Source organism: Rhinichthys klamathensis, unplaced genomic scaffold, assembly GCF_029890125.1.
Source record: "Rhinichthys klamathensis goyatoka isolate OS25496 unplaced genomic scaffold, OSU_Roscu_1.1 h1tg000264l_1, whole genome shotgun sequence".
NCBI lineage: Eukaryota > Metazoa > Chordata > Actinopteri > Cypriniformes > Leuciscidae > Rhinichthys > Rhinichthys klamathensis.
The window spans coordinates 2,148,686-2,157,158 of record NW_026606785.1 but is presented as its reverse complement, the minus strand read 5'-3'; the positions used below and the strand labels follow the sequence as shown (position 1 = coordinate 2,157,158).

Sequence of the window (8,473 nt, the reverse complement as noted above, 5' to 3'; positions counted from 1 at the left end):
TGCAGAACTTTGGAGCTTTGTGGAAAAGCTGCTGCTTCTGTCCCATGGACAAGCTACTGTGGAGCGTGGGTTCTCCATAAATAAGGAGGTGGAGATGTGCAATATGAACGAAGACACTATAGTCTCACAGAGATTAATCTGCGACTATGTGAGGATGTGTGGTGGAGTGGTCAAAGTGCCTCTAACTAAAGAGCTGCTAAATGAGTGTGCATCTGCACGCAACCGGTACAGGATCTTCTTGGAAGATGAGAGGAAGAAAAAGGAAAAGACAAAACAGATGATCAAGAGAAAAGGGTTTGAAGATGAGCTTGAAGAGCTACGCAAGAAAAGAAGAACAATCTCAACTGTGTGTGAAACTCTAGAAAAGGATGCAGATGGCCTTGCAGAGAAGGCTGAGAATACAGCAGGGACCAAGATGGCAGAACTTATCACTAAATCCAATTCCATGAGAAAAAGATGCAAGGAAAAGAGAAGGGAGTTGGTGGACCTAGACCATGAAATTGAGAAGAGAGCAGCAGAGCTGCGCCACATGTCTTGAGGAGAATTTGGGATGTTACGAAACAAAGGGTTTCTCTCAGTAAAAGTCATGTAATAACATTTGTGTTTTCTAACAGTTATGTAGATTATTTGTCAACTTTTTGGCTTGTGAAAGGCTGTGTTGAGGACATTATTGAGCTTATTTTCAGTATTCTAAATGGTTCCTTCATACAAGGCATTGTGTTGTTTAGTGTAATCTAACTTATCTGTTACGTTGGCTCTGTTCTACATCACAAAGGAACAAAAAATAAAAAAGGTTTCAAAGAAAAGTATTTTTACTTTTTTTACTTACCGAGTTTACACATTTCACATAATTGATACCAAATGGAAAGCTTTTAAGTTTTGATTTCCATTGTAGGAGGCAATAAATTGAGTAGCCTATTCCAAAGAAATCTTGACATTTTTGGGTCTTAAATTATTTTTGTTGAGGTCTTAAAAAGGTCTTAAAAAGCATTAAATTTTACTTTTAAAATGGTGCAAGAACCCTGTTTTACTTGTACTTAAGTAAAATTTCATTGAAGTAGTAGTACTTTTACTTGAGTAGAATATTTTATTACTCTTTCCACCTCTGGTCATCTATATAAAAAGAGAGACGTGTCAGCCCGTCTCATTACCGTTCTCTCAGCTGATTATCTCTGGTAATGTGACACGCCCACGGAGAGCACGCGCTATTCAAACGCAAATATGTGAAGCAACACATTGAGACGCGTTAACGCCCATAAACTCTGAAAACACACATTATTTTTTAGTCAGATTAATCTACTGTCGTCTTGCGCGGCTATATGAGGAACAATCCTGGGACAATTTACCACAGAACAAGTGCTGGTTTATTTTCACTTCGAGGAGCAACAGATTCAGCTGAGAAGTAAGTGTTTTATGCAAGTGCTTTGTTCTAATCGCGATATAGAATAACGTTAGTGTCTGTAAACGGAAAAATAGCATACTGTTTAAATGTAAATCATGTTTGTGTGTATGTGTGTGTGTGTGTGTGTGTGTGTGAATGAATGAATGAATGAACGCACAGATACTTACTGTTACAGACTCTAAAATAGACATCAAATAAGCTTTTGTTAGGAGTTTCTGCTCATATGTTAAATATATAGTATGTTTTGTCAATAAACTAATCAACTAAGATGTTATAGTGTTTGTTCAAGCTATATCAAAATAATGAATCCTCAACTTTGAAATATGTATGATCAAACTAAGACATTTATGGGAAAAGACAATTTTCTTTTCAAGATGTTTCCAACTCTAACTTTGAACTGAAAAAAAAAAACATGTCTATATGGTGAAGGGTGTGTGATAGAAGTGTCCAGACGTATGCACCCTGTATTTTCCTTATATAAATCCAAACAATCTAAAAGCCATTCTTTTTTAAATCTCCTCATTCTTTGTGCAAGGCTCCTGTAATGATATGGCCTGATAGCACCTAATAGGGCCATATTATGGGAGGGTCTTTGTCTTTCTCAGGTGTGAAATGCCATACATATTAATGAGAGATCATGCCTCCTCGCATAAAGCTTTCTCAAACAAAACACGTAATTAAAAATGTAAAATACTTTATTGACTTATCTAAATGAGTAGTCAGGATGATTCTCACATAGTTTTGGAGCAAATATTCTAGACTGTGATACAATTTTCAAAAGTCTTGTGAAGAAATAATCAATATGTGTTTTGTGGTCTTATTTCAGCAACTTTCATTTTTATTTTTTTTAATAACCACGCATAAACATTATTCTCTTAAAAATACAAACATGTACATACATGTTGCTCACTTATCATGGTAGTCCCGTCTGTGCTATATAGAGTGAATTTAAACCTTTGCCATTAACATGTTTATAAATAACTGAAAAAAGCACAAATGTCAGTGCATGTCAAAACATCCCAAGGGCCCCAAAAACACTCTGATCCCCAGAGGGTTAACATAACACTACTTTCCATTAAACTAAGTAATACAATTAGTTAATTTTAACGTAACACAATATTGTAATGTATTACTTTTAAAAGTAACTTTCCCCAACACTGTTCAAAAGTAACATTCCCACATTGTTTGAATAAAAAATAAAATAAAAACATTTTAAATGTTGTTGACACTTTGAACGTTTAGGGAACATTCAGAAATAACATTTATATCTTAATTGGAACGTTATCAAAAAGTCATTAGAGCATATTTGTGTTAGCTGTGTATGCACTGAAGCATAAATGCACTTTAATTTCTCCTTACTGTAGTTTCAAGCACTCAGAAATGGCCAGTTGGTCTCGTTTTCTCTGCAGTGCTTTCTGTCGCTCCTGCTGGACCGCCTGCTCTTCTCTGCAAGCCATTCGGGCCAAGATCTCTCTGTCCACGGCTCTGCTGGCGTTCTGCCTCATGCGCTTGAGCTCGATCTGAGCCTCTCTTTCCTTCAGGACCTCCGCCAGCCTCAGAGCGCTCTAGAACAACAAGAGGATCGTTTCTACTAACATTTCACCACAGAAAAACAGTTGCATTTAATATTCAACAATATCATAGATCTGCCTTAAGGTGGACGATGATCCAATTTTTTATTATTATTTTCATGTTATCACTGTGAAGCTGCTTTGATACAATCTGTATTGTAAAAAGCGTAATATAAATAAAGGTGACTTGACTTGACTTGTGGTCTAATAACGTAAGACACACACATGGAGGCCTTTGACTCTGTCAGTCTGGTGGTACTGCTGGGTTTTAGTTTTTTCAATAGCCTCCTTTCTTTTCTGGGCCTGTTATCTTGCTTCTTCCAAGTAGATACGTTTCTTCTCCTCCTCTTTCATCGCCTCTCGAATGGATTTCGCCTCCAGTTTTTTCCATCGTTTTCCCTGTAAGGACAAAATCAGATTAGTTTGTTGTACTTTGTTACTGTAAACATCAAGTCTCATATTATAACCCTCAGAGACCCAGGTATTCTTTTATTTATTTATTTTTAATGAAGAAAAACTAAAATATCACATCAAGATGACATTCAAATTACAATTTAACATTACCAAATTGTAACAAACTTAGTATTATAATAGGGGCACAGACGGCGGGGCGGCAGTGGCTCAGTGGTTCATGTTGGTTGTCTACAAACCGGAAGGTTGGTGGTTCAATCCTCGGTTCCACCTGACCAAGTGTCGAGGTGTCCATGAGCAAGACACCTAACCCCAGCTGCTCCCGACGAGCTGGATGGCGCCTTGCATGGCTGCCGTCGTCCGTCGGTGTATGAATGAGTGAGTGAATGGGTGAATGTGAGGCAAATTGTAAAGCGCTTTGGTGGCCATTGGGTCTGTGAAAGCGCTATATAAATGCAGTCCATTTACAGACACAAAAAAAAAATTAGACAGCGAGAAGTCTAAATAAGGCTATATAAAAACAATAAAAGTGTCTGACAGGTTCTATATACAGACGTCTTTAATAATCATAGTAATAATGATTTATAATTTAAATAAATTATTCTTATTTCTTAATAAAGACTCATAAAAAGGCCTATTTTCTTCCTTAAAAGTGATTAGGTCATTAAAAAGTATGATGTTTACGCATATATAGTTTTAGGGTAAATTTGGGGGTTTTCAAGCAAGTATTATTGCTCAGTCAGTGAGACTAATGCTTTCTGTACACCTAAAGACTTTGAAAAGATTTAGAAAAGACTTTATAAGATTATCAGCTCACATCTAAAGATTTTGGGTTCAGTGTTTTTAGTCTCAGACTAAAGATTTTACATACACTGAATCTTGTAGTGACACTATTTACAAGACTACAACAAGATTATTTTAGCTTTTTTTTCCCACCAAATTCCTCCCATCATGCTCAGCAGTGATTTAACAAAAATGGAGGAGAAGCAGCTACAGTTAGCTATCATTAAATAATAATAATAATAATAAATTATCATTATTAAATTATATAAAGGCAACCACACAGTCATGTGAAAAAATAGGACACCATGAAAGCCTGTCTATTTTTCAACATACGGACATGTAATAACAATTTTAACAATACTGAAGGACCCAGTGATTTATATAAACTATTTAAAAATAAGAAAGCCCTTTTTAAGACTCTCTGTGAACTGTAATTTTAAAAGAATGCAATTTTTGAGGAGGAATAAATTAGGACACCCCCCATATATTTCCCCCACACTGCTTATGAGTGTGGAAAAGGATTTAAAAAGATATCAAAGGACTTTGACATCAGCCATTCCACCATTTTACCTCACTGAATTAATTTCAACAAAGGGGGGTATCACTAGTTATTAGGGGTCCTAATTTTTTCCTCCATTAAAATAGGCATTTTTATGCATATTTTTTGTTTGATGAGTAAAAATATGTTAATTTATATTGTTTAATTACAATAAATCACTTTCTTTTCCAGGAATGAAAAAAAAATCAAATTTGACATTATGTGAACATTTCTTAACTCTTTCCCCGCCAAACACGGAATTTTCCGGGTTTTATAAAAAAACGCTTCCCCGCCAAACACGGAATTTTCCGGGTATCCGTGTTTTAGGTGGTATATACGGTAAGGAAGACCCACGCGCATGTTTTGAAAGAGTACACAACTCAAAGATCAAAGCAACAGACTGCGATCGTCTCTAACGTGAAGAAGTGGAGTAGTGAGAATGTAGCTCAAAATATCAGACAGACAAATGCAGAGGTATACGGCTGATCAAGTGCTGGAGGTGTTGATGGACTCGGAGTCCGATCACTCTTTATTTGATCATTCTGAATCTGATCGGGACGAAGTAGTCAGTGAGAGAGATGCACATGTTGTCACAGAAAGTTCTAGCCATGGACGTGCCGCAGATAGATCGTTCACCCGTCGATCTGGACGAAGACAAAGTTCACCTGTGTGTCGAAGATTGGACAGTGACAATTCAGACTGTGACATTACAGACTGTGACACTTCGGACAGTGAGTGGACGCATTCAAGGTCAAGATCTAATTCGTCGTTCCAAGGTGCCAGAACGCATAGAGGTAAGACAAGATAAGAAAATATCTGAGAAAGTGTTATATCTTTATGGGATAAAATATATATATATATATAAACACTATAATATTTGTGTGTGAGTGTGCATGCATTTATGTGTGGCTGTGTCTGTAAATATGAGCGTATAATGGCCAAATTGTATCTCTCTTTGTGCACATTTAACACATTGTAATATGTATTTATATATGTGTGTGTGTATCTAGGTCTGTTTATTGAAAGTAATTCCAATTACTCATATAATTATTTACAGGTAGAACACAGCGAGGCAGAGGCCGGATGCGTCAAGTACATCAACACGGTGCTGCTGGTGACCAAACAAGGGCCACTGTGAACCATCCTGATCCAGCTGAAGATGATGAACCTGATGATCCTGAGTGGCATGAAATTAACTGGCAGCCAAAAAACATTCCCTTCACTGAGAATCCTGGGCCTATCGGTGATGCTGCTGCTCTTGAGTCAGAACAACCTGTAGACTTTACTGAGTTGTTCATTTCTAATGTACTGATTCAGAACATTGTTGATCAGACCAACCTGTATGCAGATCAGTGTATTCAGGCTATGGATGACACTTCACAACATGCTAGATATCATGCCTGTCACAGTTTCAGAAATGAAAACTTTCATGGGGCTCCTTTTTCTCACTGGTATCATTCATAAGCCTGAACTTGATATGTATTGGTGTACAGATGACATGTTAGCTACCCCCTACTTCAACAAGGTCATGCCTCGCAACAGGTTTGAAATCATATGGAGATTTCTTCACTTCAATGATAATACAACAAGGCCAGACAATTGTACTGACAGGCTGTACAAAATCCGCCCTGTCTTGGATCACCTTGTGTCCAAATTCCGCGAAATGTATCAGCCCAAGTCAAACATTTGCATTGATGAGGGGATGTTTCTGTGGCGTGGGCGCCTAGCTTTCAGGGTGTACAATCCCCATAAACCCATCAAATATGGAGTAAAATCCTACATCTTGTGCGATTCTGATACAGGGTACTGTTTTAACATGAAGCCCTATTGTGGGGAAAGCGCTGCCCTGGGAGACACGGTTGTCTCTCTTCTTGATCGCCTAGTAGGTCACGGCTACAGATTGTTTATGGACAACTTATACAACTCTGTACGACTGTGTAAGCGCCTACTTGATATGAAAACCCATGTATGTGGTACAATTAGGAAAAACAGAGGTGAACCGCCGGTCATTCGAGATGTCAGAAATGCTGACCTTAGGATTGGGGAAACAATCATGCGTCACAAAGAAAATGTGATGGTCTTGGCATGGAGAGACAAACAAACAGTGAAAATGGTCACAACATTCCATCAGAACAACATGGAACGTGTTGAGGTATGGCAGAGAGGTCACCAAGAAAAAGTTGCAAAGCAAAAACCAGCATGCATTGTGGGAATACAATCATGAAATGAATGGCGTTGACAAACTAGACCAAAACATTGTGTACTACCCTTTTATCAGGAAGTCACACAAGTGGACGAAGAAATTTGTCATGTATCTGTTTCAGATCAGTTTGTTCAACGCTTTTGTCATTTACAAAGCGAAAAACCCACAGGGTAATTGTAACACTCTTCTCTCATTCATCCAGAGTGTTATAAAATCATGGACCAGCCAACAGTATGCTGGTGGTGGGGAGGAAAGTGTTGAGCCCCCAACTGAAAACACTCCAAGAGCACCATACAACACTGACCCAACCAACCGGCTGAATGTCAGTTTTGCTGTTCATGAACTTGTTCCAATCCTGCCCACTCCCAAAAAGCAACACCCAACCAGAGGATGCAGAGTTTGTGTACGTAAGGGGTTGCGGAAGGAGACCTCGTTCTACTGCAAAAGTTGTGGTGTCCCCTTACATCCTGGGAAATGTTACTCCGTGTACCACTCAAAAGCAAATTACACTGCCTAAATTTGATATATTTTACATTTATTTATAAATTTAATTTATTTTGAAAGGTTTTATATATGAAGGAAACGACATCTGAATGTATTCTGCTTGAAAATGCACTTGTTTGATAAAAATGCCTTTTTCTCAGCTTTTTGTCAAAAATGTTGTGTTTTTGACAAAACCTACCTCTGTTCAAGTGGCAATAAAAAAAGAACAAATGAAGATAAAATAAAATCGTTTTTTTGTTTAAAAGCAGAGGCTCAGATCTTTATTTTGATATATAGCATCTTCATATATTTGTCACGAGTCTATGATGGAGGACTCAAATGCAGAAATGTGTTAACAGGTTTTATTGAAAGACAGTAGACAAGACGAGAGATGGTGGTGGGTGAGGAGGTGAATAGTCCAAACAGTAGGCAGAGATGAGGCACAAAGACAGGCAGGCTGAGAGAGCGCTGAATCCAACCCAGGATGATAGTAGGAGGGAGGGTTAGTGATGTGACATTTGAACCGAGGCATCGGAGCTTGTGTCGAGAAAAAATGGGCGTGCCAGATGAAGCCGCGATTCGAGGCTTGTGTTGTTAACGTGAAAATCACGTGACTGATGACAAACGAGGCCTCGGTTTGTGTGGATACGTCATCGGTTCGGTCTGAGTGTCGCTTCCGGATAAAGGGGTTCGAAACTCGCGCCACCTTGTGGGTGTTGTCAGGAGTAGTAGAAGCTAGAAGCAGTTGTAGTGTCAGAGAGTCAGAGATCTCTCATTGTCGTTATTGTGTCATATATGTGTTAGGGCTGTATATTATTACATTATATCAGGTTAGAATAGTTATTATTAATAATAATTGTTATTATTAATTATAGTAGCTATATTATAGTCTTGTTATATTAATTAGATAAGATTATTTGGATTGCTTTGTATTTTTGGTAGCTTAGATTTTTGGATCTGGACTGCTTTTTCATTTGGATTGCCCTTTTGGATTTGTTAGCTTTTTATGACATCTTCCTTTATCCTGGTAATGGAGCCAGCAAGAAAGAGGAGATCCTCCCCTGTCTGGGCTCAACAGAAGC

The 8,473-nt window shown here is 38.0% G+C and overlaps 1 pseudogene; it reads right to left on the bottom strand.

The window, feature by feature from the left end:
- Positions 1–2,757: 2,757 nt before the first annotated feature.
- LOC130102014 (cilia- and flagella- associated protein 210-like) overlaps positions 2,758–8,473 on the bottom strand; it is a 44,144-nt pseudogene continuing 38,428 nt past the window's right edge.